Source organism: Lepidochelys kempii, chromosome 2 (assembly GCF_965140265.1).
Source record: "Lepidochelys kempii isolate rLepKem1 chromosome 2, rLepKem1.hap2, whole genome shotgun sequence".
NCBI lineage: Eukaryota > Metazoa > Chordata > Testudines > Cheloniidae > Lepidochelys > Lepidochelys kempii.
The window spans coordinates 174,978,905-174,996,391 of NC_133257.1; the positions used below are offsets into that span (position 1 = coordinate 174,978,905).

At 43.1% G+C, this 17,487-nt stretch overlaps 1 protein-coding gene across 12 annotated transcripts in view; it reads left to right on the plus strand.

Moving 5' to 3' along the window:
* The window catches only part of TPK1 (thiamin pyrophosphokinase 1), a 480,985-nt gene that overhangs the window by 89,947 nt on the left and 373,551 nt on the right, over positions 1-17,487 (plus strand). The window lies entirely within an intron of this gene.

Below are 17,487 nucleotides of genomic sequence, written 5' to 3' on the forward strand. Positions count from 1 at the left end.
GCAATAGATCAGCGCTGCATTCAAAACTTAGGAAGTGAACGTCCATGATAGGTCATCAGCAAAATGTGTTAGTTTTAGTCAAAATCAAATGAACCATGTACAAAGATTTATAAAAATATTGGGATTTCTTTCTGTTGGAAATGTGCAAATCATTGGGCATGTTTGCTTTGTTTAGTAAGCGTGGAGCTAATCATCTCTGGCATGATCATTGTAAAGCTTAATATTTTGTAGAGTTTTTTTTTACAAATGTTTATATGCTTTAAGCGGTTCATTCTTTCAGTGGAGAAGCTCAATCTTTCAGCAGGTTGCTAGGAATTCTTGCCTAAAATATTCTTAAAATGCTGCAGCACAGAGACAGAAACCCTAATTTCCAATATTCATTCATAGAGTTACTCTTACTTGCTACAAGCGGAGCTTGACTTAAAGAGATGCTGTCCATTTGAATATTTTAAATTGACCGGTTTAAAAAAAGAATCTAGCTTCTGATAAAGCACTGGGGCAGTTTGTAACCTGTTAACAAGTTTGGAATCCTGCAGAGAGTCCTGCTGACTCATTGTGACTGGTGTGAATTGTTAATTCTACCTTGGACATGAGGGAGGGTGAGAGTGGCTCCATGGTTGTAGGAAACTAGGGTAGGAGACAGAGAAGTCTCTGCAGAGAAACCATAGGAATAGCCATGCTGAGGGAGAGGTTTATGTGTTGCTATTATTTGAGTTATTATTAAAGCCAAACCCCAGGAAGCGGATTAATTTTGAACTGAAACCTGTGAGCCAGATTGCCTCCTCTGGTGAACTCCCTTACAGGGAGCTTTTTAAGTGGAAATATCCCCTTGCAGAAATTCCCTCACTGAACCTCGATGGGGTCTGTCCCCGAAAGTGATTGCTCCCAGGGGTTTCACAGAAGGCCAGGGTCATCTCTGCAGAGGCCTTGTACCCCTGCAGCAGTTTTGGCCCCAAGCAGTTCCTCACCTCCTTGGAAGGACAACTACAATGTACAGGGGCCCCGAAGAAGGGTGGTGCTCTGTAGAAAGGATAATGATACAGTCTGGGAAGAAACTTTGGTTATAAAATTTCTGGGGCATGGAATATTTCTGACTTTATAGCTGCATAGCACCAAGCACAATGGGGCCTTTATCATAAACAGGTCCTCTGGGCTCTGCCATCATTTAAAAAGTACTAAGAATAGCTGATCATCTCAGTAGCTAAAGCTCTTGTTGGGGCCCAGGTCACTTGCTATTCTAATTACTGCATCTTTTTCCTCTCTGCCTTCCTGTAGCCTGGATTGCCGCATTTCAGTCTAGTCAGAATGCCACTGCTTAGATCTTCTTTTCTACTCACCCGCATCACTTTTCTTTATCCTTCCAGTGGCTCCCCCTTTTCCACAACAAAGCACAAGCTTCTTTGTTGGTATCCTAAAGTCCTTTACCAGCTGTGCCCCTCCCATCTTGTCCACGTCTATGTCTTCTTGTGTTGCTTTTGACCATGCAATTGTCTCTTTCTCCCATAAACTATATGCCAGACATACCATCAATCGCCTTCTGATGGTATTGCAATACCGTGACCCTACTGCTTGTATGTTGTGTTCTGCTATACCTTTCCTTTGGTCTGTTCTTTGATATTTAAGCCCAGCTCCTTCAATCAGATCTGTGTGTGGTGACTCTTAGACCTGCACAGGTCCACTGCAGGATGGGGGTATTAGACTGTTAGCTCTAGGGACAGGAATGCGTTTTACCGTAAGAACGGTCATACTGGGTCAGACCAAAGGTCCATCTAGCCCAGTAGCCTGTCTTCCGACAGTGGTCAATGCCAGTTGCATCAGAGGGAATGGACAGAAGAGGTAATCATCAAGGGATTCATCATCCCCTGTCGCCCATTCCCAGCTTCTGGCAAACAGAGGCGAGAGACAACCTCCCTGCCCATCCTGGCTAATAGCCATTGATGGACCTATCCTCCATGAATGTATCTAGTTCTTTTTTTAACCCTGTTATAGCTTGGGCCTTTACAACATCCTCTGGCAAAGAGTTCCACGGGTTGGCTGTGCGCTGTGTGAAGAAATACTTCCTTTGCTACACTACAATGATGGGAGTGAAATAAGAACTTGAATCCAATTTAATACAATACTGTGTCTGGACAGAGCATAGCACAGTGGGACCCAGTCCTCTGAGGGCTGCTGCAATGAAAATAACAATTACTCCTACTAGGAAGGATGAAATTTTCAAAAGTGTCTAAGCGAGTTAGGAGCACAATCCCATTGAAAGCCAGTAGGACTTGCTTTCATAAGTCACTTAGAATCTATTCAAAATTCCACTCTTTGTGACTAGAGGAGAAAAAGAGAACCGACTGTACCCAATGCGCTATCAAATCCACAAAGTGAAAAAACATTTTTTTGGCTAACTTCTTTCAATTACAGCAGTCTTTGGTTTAACAGCAGGTACAAAGTGTTCAGACAGAAATGTTATTTTCAAGTGGATGGTGTCCCTTTAACAAGATAACTTGTTTCATTAGTCCTATCACCTCAGCAATAGGTGAAAACAAAGGTGTGAGGTGATCTACACATTTTGCTCTGTCCTGAGTTTATCGAGTCATGTGGATAAATGTGGACGCTCTGCGCTAAATCCATCCCTGGTGTAACTTCACTTGACCTTAAGAATCAGTGATTTCAGCTAATTAGCCTCTGTTTTATTTCTGACTTTCATGGCAGATATTTTTACTGACATAATTTGTAAAGAACTACTTCAAACTGCATAGGTTTGAATAAAGTTATTTCCAGTCTGTGCTTTGTGAAGTCCACTGTAATGTGATTTCTGCTCTTAATTAGCCCTTTTCGAGGAATAAATGTATCAGCATTCACCACTGTACTCATGTGAGGACTTCCAGTTTCTGGCAATAGGATACTGTGGACCAGAGAACAGTTCCACTTCCTTCTGTCTTCCGTTGATAGTTTTTCAGTCATGCTGTACGTGGATCTTTGCCTTCATGAGAAACTTCACCAACCTCTGCTCAAATTTCAAGTTCAGCTTCCACTATCAATATCTCTTCTTACTCAAAAAAATACTTTTATAAAAAAATCTATACCATATCAGTCTGTACTTTACTACTGCTGATCTTCAGATGGTGTGAAAAAATGGTAACTCTTGAAATATAATATGTCTACAAAAGGATGGGTTTTGGATTTAAAGACTGAAGCAGTCTCCACGTTAATTCAGAACCCAAGGAAGCCCAGATTTTGGACACCAAAACCACAAAGGCCTTCTGGAAGGTACAATAAATAAAAGTTTCTAAAAGTACAATTTTTCTCAGTAATGTAGGTCACTTATGCTGGATTTTTCAAAAGTGACTAGCAATTTTGAATGCCTTCATTTTTACATGCCCAACTTCTGAGACAACTTGAAAGGGATCTGATTTTTCAGAACATGCAGAACATCTGACTTCTGAAAAGTATCTCAAGTTGAGCACCTGAATTTGAGGCACCCAGAGTTGCTTCTCACTTTTGAAAATGCTGCCCTTATAATCTCTAGTATCCTAATGCTCTGGCATTGTCCGTGTGCCCTCACTTGGTGGCAGAATGCTAAATAATTGTGCATTCAGAATCCTCTCCGTGGCTGAAAGATTAATGATGAAAGCTATGAAGAGCAGCAGTTATGCACTGAAAAAAAGCGTTATTACTTAAAGAGTTAGAATAATATGTTAGCATTCTACAGGGATTTGATAAAATTCCCATACAGTATAGTATTTCTAGAAATGTTAGGCTGTGCTGTTAAATAGTCTCTTCAAGTTTGTGAGTAAGGAAATATGTATTACAGAATGACAGGTTTCAGAGTAACAGCCGTGTTAGTCTGTATTCGCAAAAAGAAAAGGAGTACTTGTGGCACCTTAGAGACTAACCAATTTATTTGAGCATAAGCTTTCGTGAGCTACAGCTCACTTTGAGCTGTAGCTCACGAAAGCTTATGCTCAAATAAATTGGTTAGTCTCTAAGGTTCCACAAGTACTCCTTTTCTTTTTATGTATTACAGAAGTGTTCTTCCTTAGATTCCCTCCTGCTCCCAACTGGGTGGGCTTGTATCCAAGGGTTTACTAGTAAAATCTGGTTGCAGGATTGGAGCATTGGTTAATCGAGTCCTGTTTCTAGGCTGTTGACAGATGTTGTGGTTATCTTGCTGATCCGTTGATACTCCATAGCATTAGCTGCTGTCCATTCCTGAAGCAGGTTTTGACTTCATCAGAAAATAAAGGCTGTCACAGAAAGTTATAAATCAGGCAGAACAGCTCAGGTTCTTATTTTCTTTTAAATATTAGGCACTCTTGCTAGAAAATATCCTTCAGCCCCTCTATTGAAATTTATTACCAGCACACTCTCAGAGCACTGGGGCTGGCTAAACCTTGACTGTGAACTGCATATTCAGTAGTGATTAGGCACTAGTGGTACTGGGCATGTGCTGAGTAAGCAGCTGTGAATGGGTCAGGACTTCCTGAGCGGGGAATCCTTGGGTGTAATTCTGTAGTCTGTGTTATGGAGGAGTTCAGACTAGATGACCATAATGATTCCTTCTGGCTTAGAATCTATGAAAGTGGGGGTGGGTCTAATCTCAACTTCCTCCTAAAACTGGCCAGCAGAATTCCTTGGCTTCTGGGGGCACTTCTGGGTTCCCTCTTCCTCCTGTCTTCCATGTGGGATTCCTTCCTCTGCAGGAATTGGAGATCTAGCTGAGTTTTTTGTTATGCTTCCTGCCAGTAATTTCCTTCTTACCCCCCAAAACATATCCATAGGTATATTATGAGAGTTCTGATCACGGATAAGAAGTTAAGAGCAAGAAAAAGATGAACAGCTTGAGGAGCAGACCGGAGGTTAGAAACTAGACTCTGCTCTACAGCCAAGACAGGAGAAATCTTACAAAGGCCTTTCCACTGTCAAAATCGCTATTCGATATAGAGCTAACTGTGGGCCAGCTTATCCACCCTGGTCAGATAGGGTGCGGTGGTTTGAAGTGGTTTCCATCAGATGCAGGGTTTACAGTTTTGTTCAATGGCTTTTAGCAACCCCCATTATAAAAATTGCGCCAGTGCAACTCCTGATCGGTCTTATTCAGTATTGAACTAGGATAGGGCAGCTATTGAATGGAGTAAGTTATCACCGAAAGTTGTTTAATAACTACGCATTACTTCTTTTTTTGAGTAATTTGTGTTACTGGTGACACATATTGTTATTTACCTCTTACAAAAACTCTTGCAAGGAAAAAAGATAGAAGCATATATTAAGTATCACCATGCAGCTTGTCTGCAAATACCATATACTATGTTACATTTCATGTTCCATATGCTTTTGTCCGCAATATACTCAATGATTTATTTTTTAAAATCTCTGAGGTTGAGGCGGAAAATCTAGGTTATTTTCCCCTGTGACAGCTATCTTTTCCTTCATTGCCTCAATGTATCATGATGAAAAGAGTTGGAGCAATTCACCTAAGCCTTTGAAATGATTAAATATATACATACATTCAATTGCTCTGTTACTAGTCTGCTATGAACTTGCTGTGTCGGCATATGCTGTACTCTCTCCTCACCTTTTATTTTCATCATTTCCATCTGCACGTACTTCTAATACGTTTCAAATTTGTACCAGACCCAGAATTGGCAGCTGGCATAAAACTTAAGAGAATTTAGAGCAGCTACTATTAATAAATAGGAAAATGTTCATAAAAATGGTGATTGGAATGTCACATGGACTTGTGTACTTTATTGCAATTTCAGGCAGGCATCCAGACTAGCAGTAACTCTTACTGCTGGCCTCAGCAAAACTTCTTCGTCCTTTCTGAGGTGATGCTAGGCACCTGATAAGTCAGCAATGGAGTATATTTTTCCATCTCAAAAATTTAAGTCAAATCAAGAATATAATTTCTTTTTCATGCTTAGTAATTTAAGTTCACCATTCTGTACACTTGCTGTAGATTTAAAACTTTAATATTTTCCAAGTGTAGAAGGCTTGATGTTGGACTTCATGCAGTGAGTTAATTTTCTTTAACTACAGGAGTCTAAGCAGAGTTGTTATCAGCTTTCTTAAGTGTATGAGCTTGAGAATGTACTGCTATAAGCAAGAAAAGGTGGTCAAGGAGAGCATGGGCTATTACTGCAGATCAATCTTGAAAACAAAACAATAAAAATGGTCAAATCCTTGGTAATACAGTATTTTACATCAGCTGAGACTCTGTCCCAAGAGTTTCCATTCCCAAATGGCCAAAGGAAGAAAATTAATTCTACCACCTTCCCAGTGGTGAACTCAGAGATTTACATTTCTTTTCATAAACATGAGAGGCTTCAAAGGTTAGAGTCACAGCAAATGCCTCCTGCTCAGAAGTGCAGATACTCAGCACTTTGAAAATCATAGCTCAGGTGACTCAGGTTTCACATTCTACAATTGAACTATCCAAAACTAGTGGACACTTGAAAATGAAGGTCTAATTTGGTTTGCCCAAGGTTACTTGGTAAGTCATTGGTAGAGCTAAGCACAGAATGCAAGTCCGTTGACTTTGTTTCGCGCTGAAACCACCGTTTGATCTTGTTTCCCTTAATATGTGGGATAGAATAAAGTCCTTAGCTTGTACCTGTGGTAGATGGCCATGAGACTGTAAGCTTTGTGTTGTTTTTAGTTCTGCGCAATTTCAGCAACTGGAAATGCTGAGATCAAAGAGGAGATTTTGTTTGTTTGAAGAATTGCAGATTTGTTTTGTTTTGTGGTTTTTTTTTTAAATGGCAGAATGATGAATCATTAAGAACTCCCTTTGTGGTGCTTTGAAAAGCTAAACCCTGCTGAGCTTTAGTTCAGAGTAACAGAACAATAGAGAATTACTTTGAAGTGCTAGGGAAAACCTAACACATGATTAGAGCAGAAGGGAAAAAAATAGGGGAGGGAGGCCATTACAATGCTTTTTACTACTGAGCTGGGATGCAAATCCCATTAGGGAACTTCTGTTGTCAAAAGTTTTGCTGTATGGAAGCCTTTGATAGCATCCTATTGTATATCCTGTTGCCATCACATTTTGCAGAGGATATTTAAAATGTGAAGCTTCAGAAAGTATTATCAAGAGGAAACTTCAGAGCACCCAGTACAAAGAAGGAAGGGATGAGCCGCTGAAAAAAGAATATAACCAGCAAGTGCTTTGGCTGCAGAGCTGTGGCATGGGAAGCCAAGGGCCAGGAGTAAGTTTACATAATTAGCACAGATGCGTGAGCTGAGAGAAAGGAGAAAGTTCTTCACTTAAAATATCCATTGGATTTTCACTGGCATTACACTTAGAACTGACCTGCCTGCTGTAGCCATAGCCATCTAGAGGGAAATTATGTTCATCAAGGCAAAACAACCTCAGAATAAAGGGAGGGAGAGGACCAGTGGGGTGAGGGACAAGCTTGAATTGATATAGGCCTGGCAGGGAGAACTCTGCTGCCAGACTGAAGAACAATTAGGGTGGGGAGTTATGGGGTTGTGGACAGTGAAGCAGAGGGAGACAGTCCACTGGCTGATGGCAGTGGGATTGCTCTTTTAAGGGATGCTCCTCATTCAATGACTAATGTCCATGAATTAGATCAGTAACAAACTACAAAGTGGAAATTTCCACGACATGCATCCGACTAAGTGAGTATTCACCCATGAAAGCTTATGCTCCAATACATCTGTTAGACAATAAGGTGCCACAGGACTCTTTGGCGCTTTTACAGATCCAGACTAACATGGCTACCCCTCTGGTACTAAACTACAAAGAAACAAATGAGCAGATAAAACCTATGATTTCAAGCAATAATGATGCAAAGGATCAGATGCTAGAATTAGACCTGGTTGAAAACAGGGGCATAATTTGTGAAAATCTTCACAAACATTGCATGCTATTTTTTCACTGAAATTCAAAATTTTGTCAAGTTTTTGTTGAACTTGTGAATCTTAAATTTTTGACTGACACATGTATGAATCATGACACAACCCCATGCTCTGGGTGTCCCTAACTTCTAACTGCCAGAGGTTGGGACTGGATAACAGAGGATGGATCACTCGATAATTGTCCAGTTCTGTTCATTCCCTCTGAAGCACCTGGCATTGGCCACTGTCAGAAGACAGGTTACTGGGGTAGGTGGACCATTGGTCTGACTCAGTGTGGCCGTTCTTATGTTCTTCTTAATGTTTATTGACAAAACGTTGTGAGGAGCCATCCTTTTAAAAAATAGCTTTGTCATGCAATTTTCATGCCCTTGTCCTTTACTTCTTTAAAATGCAGATGATCATCCTACATAGGGGGAATTCAGCGAGTGGAGGGAGAGGAGAGAATACAGTAAAGTAAAGATCAGGAGACCGGGGAAGAAAGAAGGAGGGAGAGTGGATGAGAGGAGCTTACTGGGGAGTGCATGAGTGTTCACATAAGGAGAGGTCACTTTATTGAAAAAGTTTGAAAAAGTTTTGAAAAAAGCATTGAAAAAGTTTGGGCTCTTGAGACCAGAGTGGCTGAACTGGAGGAGTAAAGGAAGACAGAGTAGTACATAGATGACACCTTTTGGGACAGAGTAGGGCAGTCCCATCCCCCGTCTCACAGCATCTTTGCTGTTGAGGAGGATGAAAGTCTTGGGGAAGGAGAACATCAAGCTGGAGCAGATGGAAAGGATCCCATAGTTGGGACCCTCCTTCCTGATGATGTCATAGTCAGAGGCAGTGAGTTATATCTCCACGCGGTGCCTTGGCACCAGCAATATTCAGAGCTCAGGTGCCCAGCTCCACCAATATTTGGGGCTCGGTGTGTCCCCCTCCCCCGGCCTCACCTGCCTCCCCATCCAGGGGAGAAGAGTGTCCCTGCCTCTTCCCTGCAGCTCTATGCTGCCTCTCTGCAGCAACTGCTTCCGCAGGGTCCTAGTGCCCCCCTCTCCATTACCAGGGCAGACTGACTCTGAGCCTGCCCTTCTACCTCAGACCCTTCCCTTTTCCGGCGGGACCCTCCACCAGCACAGGGGGCCCCCCTGCCCGCAGTCACCATGCTGGGCAAGGAGGCAGCCCCATCCCTCACCCCCATTGAGGCTACAGTCAGGGGCAACAGCAGGGGAGGAGGCGCACGCAGCACCCCCCGGCACCACCACGGGGGAAGCGAGGGAGATTCCTGGACCTGAGAGAGGCCCTAGGAGCACATGCAGTGACAGTGGTGGGGGTGAGTGTGCTGCTGGGGGGCCAGAAAAGGGGGGCTCCTCCCCCAGAGCTCGCTGCTGTCAGCAGGGAAAGGGCTGGGGGGAGTCCTCCTCTCTGGGCCCTGTCCCGGAGCAGCCTTCCTGCACCCCAAACTCATCCCCAGCCCTACCCCACCCCAGAGCCCACACCCCCAGCCAGAGCTTTCACCCCCCACACCCTCAACCCCCTGCCTTAGCCCTGAGCTCCTCCAGCACCCCAAACACCTTATCCCCAGTCCCCGCTAGAGCCCTCAACCCCCTACACTCCAACCCCCTGCCTTAGCCCTGAGCCTCTCCAACACCACAAACCCCTCATCTCCAGTCCCAGCCAGAGCCCTCATCCCCCACACCCTAACCCTCTGCCCGAGTCCTGCACCTCTCCAGCACCCCAAACACCTTATCCCCAGTCCCAGTCAGAGCCCTCATCCCCCTGCACTCCAACCCTGAGCCTCTCTAGCACCCCAAACCTCCTAGCCCCAGACAGAGCCCTCAACCCCACACTCCTACTCTCACCCTGAGCCCCTCCCACACCCCAAACCCCCATTCCCAGCCCCAGACAAAGCCCTCACCCCCTATACCCCTACTCTCGCCCTGAGCCCCTCCCGCACCCAAACCCCTCATCTGCAGCCACACTCCACAGCCCTCACCCCTGCACCCCCTCCCTCTGCACCCCCTCCCATCCCCAAACTCCCTCCCAGAGCCTGCACCCTGTACCCCAGTCCCCTGCTCCAGCCTAGGGCCTGCACCCCAGACCTCCTCCTCCACCCAAACTCCGTCCCAGAGCCTTGGGCAGGTGGGAGGCGGAGTTTGGGCAAGGGTGGGTTCTGGGCACCACCAAAAATTATGCAAATCTGCCGCCCCTGGTCATAGTGTCCTCTCATATTGAGGATACCCCTCCTGGGGAGGGAACCCAAGTTATTAGGAAGAGACAGGTAATAGTAATGGTGGATTTGATTATTAGAAATATAGATAGCTGGGTTTGTGATGACCAGGAGAACTGCCTGGTGAAATGCCTACTGGATGTGAAGTATGTGGACCTCTCAAGACATCTAGACAGATTTATGTGCAGTACTGGGGTGGAGCTGGAGTTTGTGGTACATGTAGGTACCAGTGACATAGGGAAAGGTAGGAGAGAGGTCCTTGAGGCCAAATTTAGGCTGGAAGGTTGGAGATTTAAATTCCAGGACGTCCATGGCAGAATTCTCTGAAATGCTTTCAGTTTCACATACTGGACTAGTTAGATAGGCAGATCTTCAGGGTGTCAGTGCATGGATGAGACGATGTTGGGAGCAGGGATTTATTAGGAACAGGGTTATCTTTTGGGAAAGGAGGAGCCTATCAAGGAAGGATGGGCTCTACCTAAACCAAAATGAAACCAGATAGCTGGTATGTAAAAGTAAAAAAGTTGTAGAGGAGTTTTTAAACTAAGGGCTGGGGGAAGCCAACAGGTGTGGAGTAGCATATGGTTCAGACAGACATTTATTAAAAGGGATACTCTATGTCATCATAAAGAGGAGAGGATAGAAGTTGATGAACTTCACGAGGAGGGTGGTGAAGCACTGGAATGGGTTACTTAGGGAGGTGGTGGAATCTCCATCCTTTGAGGTTTTTAAGGCCCGGCTTGACAAAGCCCTGGCTGGGATGATTTAGTTGGTGTTGGTCCTGCTTTGAGCAGGGGATTGGACTAGATGACCTCCGGAGGGCTCTTCCAACGCTAATGTTCTATGATTCTATGAAATACAGGTAGGAACTGAAGAGAAACAGTCAGACAAAAGAGAGTCCCATTCAGTTACATCATCTGAAGGCAGAGAACTAAACACTGACATATTTGAAAAGTGCTTGTATACAAATGCAAGAAGTCTAAATACTAACATGAGTGAAATTAAGTGCCTGGTCTTAAATGAGGATATTGATATAATAGGCATCACAGAAATGTGGAGGAACAATGATACTCAATGGGACACAGTAATACCAGGGTACTGGTGTAGGAATGGCACTATATGTGACAGAAAGCATATTCAAATATAGTAAAGATCTTATGTGAATCCAGTTGTGCAACAGAATCTCTATGGATAGAAATTCCATACTTGAATAGTAAGAGTATAGCAGTAGGAATATACTATCAACCACCTGACCAGGATGGAGAATGTGATTGTGAAATGCTGAAGGAGATTAGAGAGGCTGCAAAAACAGAAAACTCAGTAATAATGGGGGATTTCAGCTATCCCTATAGTGACTGGGACCATGTCATCTTAGGACTGGATGCCAAAATAAAATTTCTAGACACCATTAATGGCTGCTTCTTGAAACAGCTAGTCCTGGAACCCACACTGTGAGAGGCAATTCTTGATTTAGGATAAGTGGCATACCGCATCTGGATCAAGAAGTGAATATAGCTGAACTTCTCTGTATAAGCAACCATAATGTTATTATATTTAATCTCTTTGTGGGGGAGGGAGGGAGGGAGGGAAGGGAAATACCAAAGTATTTAACTTCAAGAAGGGGAACTACACAAAAATGAGGAGGCTAGTTAAACGGCAATTAAAAGGAACAGTTACAAGAGTTAAATGCCTGCAAGCTGCCTGGAAACCTTTTAAAAACACTATAATACTGGCTCAAACTATATGTATACCCCACATTAAAAAAAATCAAAACAACCAGAGGACGAAAAACCCCAACATGGCTAAACAACAAAAGTAAAAGAGGCAGTTAGAAACAAAATGGCATCTTTTAAAAATTGGAAGTCAAATCCTACTGAGGAAAATAGAAAGGAATGTAAACGGCAAATGAAGTATAAAAGTATAATGAGGTAGGACAGAAAAGAATTTGAAGAGCAACTAGCAAAAGACACAGAGACTAACAGCAAAAATGTTTTTAAGTACATCCGAAGCAGGAAGCCTGCCAAACAATCAGTGGGACCATTGGATGATCGAGGTGCTAAAGAAGCATTCAGGGAAGACAAGGCAGTTGCAGAGAAGTTTAAATGCATTCTTTGCATAGGTCTTCACTGCAGAGGATGTGAGGGAGATTCCCGCACCTGGACCATTCTTCTAAGGTGACAAATCTGAGAAACTGTCCCAGATTAAGGTGTCAGTAGAGGAGGCTTTGGAACAAATTGATAAATTAGAGTAATAAGTCACCAGGAACAGATGTTATTCACCTGAGAGTTCTGAACAAAGTCAGATATGAAATTGCAGATCTACTAACTGTGATTGTAACCTGTCACTTAAAGCTGCCTTTGTTTCAGATGACTGGAGGATAGATAATGAGGTGATGATTTTAAAAAAAGCTTCAGAGGTAATCCTAGCAATTACAGGCTGGTAAACTTAAATTCCATGCCAAGGAAATTGCTTGAAACTATAGAAAGAACAGAATTATCAGACATAGATGAACACGATATGTTGGGGAAGAGTCAACATCATGGCTTTTGTAAAGGGAAGTCATGCTTCATCAGTCTATTACAGTTCTTTGAGAATATCCACAAGCATGTGAACAAGGGTGACCCAGTGTATATGATGTACTTGGACTTCCAGAAAGTCCTCACCGAAGGCTTTTAAGCAAAGTAAGTAGTCATGGGATAAGAGGGAAGGTCCTCTCATGGATCAGTAACTGTTAAAAAGGCAGGAAATGAAGGGTAGGAATAAATGGTCAGTTTTTAGAGTGGAGAGTGGTAAATAGCAGGGTCCCACAAGGATCTGTTTATGATATTCATAAATGATCTGGTAAAGAGTGAGGTGGCAAAATTTGCAGACAATTGAAAATTAATCAAGACAGTTAAGTCCAAAGCAAAGTATCAAGAGTTATAAAGGGAAATCACAAAACTGGGTGACCTGGGTAAGAAAACGGCAGATAAAATTCAGTGTTGATAATGCATAGTGATGCACACTGGAAAATATAATCCCAACTATACAAACAAAATGATGGGTCTAAATTAGCTGTTACCACTCAAGAAAGAGATTGTGGATAGTTCTCTGAAAATATCTGCTCAATATGCAGTGGCAATCAAAAAAGCTAACGGTGTTAGGAATTATTAGAAAGGGTTAGGTAATCAGACAGAAAATATCATAATGCCACCATATAACTCCATGGGTGCGCACACACCTTGAATACTGAGTGCAGTTCTGGTTGCCCCATCTCAGAAAAGATGTATTAGAATTGGAGAAAATAAAACGGAATAAAAACCACACACACACACCGTAAGGGCCATATTAACTGCTTATGTAAATAGATGGAGATCTGTTGACTTCAGTGGTGTTTCATAGATTTACACAGCACAGAATTTGGCCCATAAAGAATAACATGTTTTTTTCAAACAGGTATGTTTATAAAAATAGGACCACCACAATCCCAAATCAGCCAGAATTATAGTATCATAGACTTAATATACTGTAGATGGAAGACCCTACACAGCAGGCTGACTTCAGAGATGGAGAGAGAGGGAAAGGGAAAGTGGCTCTTACTGAGGGGAGAGAAGCTTTTTTTCACACCCTACTCACTTTGCAGTAGTTATGGGTAAGGTTAAGATTTTGTCACTCCTATTTTTAGTAAAAGTCAAGGACAGGTCATGGGCAATAAAAAAAAAAATTCACGGAAGCCCGTGACCTATCTGTGACTTTTACTAAAAATATGCACCACAAAATGGGGAGCTGCAGGTTCCCCGCACCACCCAGGGGTACCTGGTTTGGAGCTGCAGGGTCCCCACATCACCGGTGGCTCTAAGCTTGGGACACCCCCACCACTTGTGGTGGCTCTGGCTCGGAGCTCTGGGGCATCCCTGCTGGCTGCAGCACTCTGTGCTCCCGTGAATCCCTGCCAGCTGCAGAGGCTCCATGCTCTGGGGCACCCCTGCTGGCCGCAGGTCCGGGAGCTGTGCGGCACCCACACCGGCCGCAGCAGCTGGGAGCTTGGGCCCACAGTTCCGAGCCGCAGGGGTGGCAGGGACCCTACAGCTCCTAGCCGCTGGGGGCTCAAGTCATGGAGGTCTCTGGAAGTCATGGATTCCAGGACTTCCATGAGCTCCCTGAAAAAGTCGTAGCCCTAGTTATCGGTATGACCCTGCTTCCATCCAAGACAATAGCAAAAACGTCCACTGATTATAGTGGGAGTCGGATCACTCCATGGGTTTCTTGCAGCATTTTTTATTTTAAACCCCTGTTGTCAGGAGTTGATGATTTAGAGCGTGATCAACAGCCTCCTGAAGTCAATGAGAATAGTTTTATTCAAGCTAATGGACTTTGGATCAGGCCCTTAGTGGGAAGCTTGGCATACAAGGGGCTTGCTCATGCTTCTGTTGAAGTCAGGTTTTGGGGTGGGAGCAAGATCAAGGCCAGGGTGTCCAGGAGATGGTGATGATTTGTAATCTGTATTTCTGTATTACTGTATCACCTAGGAACCCTAGTCATGCACTCCATTGTGTTAGGTGTTGTATAAACACAGGACAAAAAGACAGTCCCTGCCCCCTGGAGCTTACAGTCTAAGACAGCGGTTTCCAACCTTTTTTTCATTTGTGGAACACTAAAAAAAATTCAAATGGGGGTTTGGACCCCTTTGGAAATCTTAGACATAGTCTGCGGACCCCCAGGTGTCTGGGGACTACAGGTTGAAAACCACTATTCTATGGTAATTACAGCCTTTTGTGGACCCCGGCTTAGATGTTTTCTGCAGACCCCCAGGGGTCCAGTCACCACAGGTTGAAAATCCACTGGTCTAAGACAAGGGACAACAGATGGATACAGGCAGATGGGAGACTACGAGTGAACAATGAGACAGTATTGGCCAGCTTGAGAGGCAGTGGTGTCAGGACACCACCATCCTGACGGATATCAAGTTTTTTGTAGCCATTAGAGCAAAAGAGAGTTTTGAAGAGGGATTTGAAGATGGATAATGAGGTAGCTTTGCAGATGTTTACAAGAAGCATGGGGCAAAGGTGTGAGGCAGCATGGGAAAAAGCATGAATGTGTTTGTTTGAAAATTTAACAAGTTGGCAATAGGAGAGTGGCATAATGGAATCTGAGGTGAGCATTGACAGCTCAGTAGTGAATGAGAGAGATGGATAATGTGTATTTTTCACCAAACAGGAAAAATAAATGATCAGTTTGGGGCTATATTATCACTGGTACACTCAAACAATTGAAACTTTTAAAAAATTTCAACTTTGTGAAACTTGACAGAGAAGCTGCTGCAGAAGCTGACTGGGAGATACATGTTATGATCCACAAAAGTCAAGGCAAAGGCTGACAGCTGGCCCTTTACACTCTCGCAAGAGGAGTGACTGCATGAATGAACAAAATATTGGCTTCATCTTTGAACCTATCTTTATCCCTTCACTACTTTAGGGTCAGATACACTGAGCACTCTGGGTTAGTCCTTAACTCACATTAGCCCTCAATGTTAGCGGGGCATTGCATTTGTGTGGAATGATAAGCTATGAATGAAGTGTTTCCACTCTGGACAAGGCAGAGGAACCTGGAAGATTACATCTTGGCGTGTCCAGAGACAGAGTGAATTTGACTTTCCTCCTGATCTTGGAAGGAAGCCCAAATATTTTGAAGTTAGGGAATTTGATAAGCTCAGAATTCACCTGGACTTGACAATTTTGGCTGCATGAGCAGCTTCAGAAATAAAATACATTTGTAAGTCTAGAAGATGCTTTGAACGTGATTTAAAATTATCTGGAGTCTGTGCCAAATCTGTACTTACATAATTAACTTGGGTCTTTACTAAGGATTTTAATTAAGTTATTTTAATCCATTAAAAATGTTTTAAAGTAAAGTTAAAGAAAACATCAGGGGCCAAATTCAATATTGGGTTAAGCAGGTATAAGTGTACTGAAGTCAATTGAGTTGTATGTGCTTACACCAACACTCAAGTATGGGGTAGGGGGGCACTCACTATAAGAAAGTGGGAACTTTGCCCAAGAGTTTCGAAAAGGGCAAGTGACTTAGAGTACCCAAATTGACATCTTAAAAGGGTTCAATTTTCAAAAAGTGTTACCTGCGAACCCTTTGAAAATCAGGCCCCATGAAGGTGTCTCAGGGTAGGCACCAAGAAATTGAGGCTTTCAAAATCTTGGCCTATGTTTCATCATCCTTTAGCACTGTTTCACCATTTTATTTACATATTTAGTGTCTGCCCAGTCCAGTTACTTTTCTGATAGCAAACACAAAAGTAAACTAGACTGTAGATGGAATTACATAATATGATCTAAATCATCTCAGTTCTACTTTCTCCCTCAGTTTGCAAAATACTCTTAATCCTTTTCCAGATTTATAAACCTTATTTAAATTAAGATGCAGACTCAGATCACAGTTGTGGCACTGAAATGATCTTTTTCTAGTTGTCAGAGACAGTTTCCACTGAAAACCTCCTGATTGAACTTCAAGATCTACTGACCACATGTCAGAAGAACAGTTCTTTGGTGTGATAATAAAATTGATTGACAAACTTAATGCTGTGGGAAATTAATGTTCTCCATTATTGGTACAACACAAATGATGGTAATGCAAACATCTATGTCAGTGTGCCTCAATCTTCACCTAGATGCACTTCCCTAAGTAAAAGAAGCATTTGCCATGTTCATTCAAGCTTTCGTGTCTTGACTACTATAAAGGATGTCAAGAAGTGCCAACATTTGGGGATTGTTTGTGATATGGTCACTTGTCTGCTGATCTCAGTCAAATTCCCAGTAAACAGTTACCAGATGACAGCTGTGAAACTCTGTGTCTCATTGCCAGTCACCTGAGCTATCCCATTGTTTGGGTAAATGTATACGAGGATGATATGTGCCCCCCCCGCCCCTTTTTTTGTTTGATAACCAAAAGGCATGCTCAAATTGCCTAAAAGATTGCAGACTGTCTGCAGTAACTCTTGCCTCTTCCCCACAAGTTTGACAGGGGCAATAATCTAAAGGAGAACGGTGTCCCCGTCCTAACCTGTACATTCTTTACAGAAGGGATCATCTTTTTGTTCTGTATGTACGATGCCTAGCACAATGGGGTTCTGGTCTGTGACTGGGATCCTATGCACAACCACAATACAAATAACAATAATAGAACTAAACTCTGTGGATTGGGACAAGGAGGGGTTATGAGCAACTAGGATTATCTAGATTATAAAATCTCTGGTCTTGGACTGTTTTGTATACATGTCTGTTCAGTGCCAAGCCCAGTGGGGCCTGATCCTTCAAGAGGCACCTAGGCGCTACAGTAATATAAATAACTATTTATAATAATTATTTCACTGCCCATGTCTCCTCAGTAGGAATGTGTGGGAGCAGACTTCCCTCCAGTTGCTG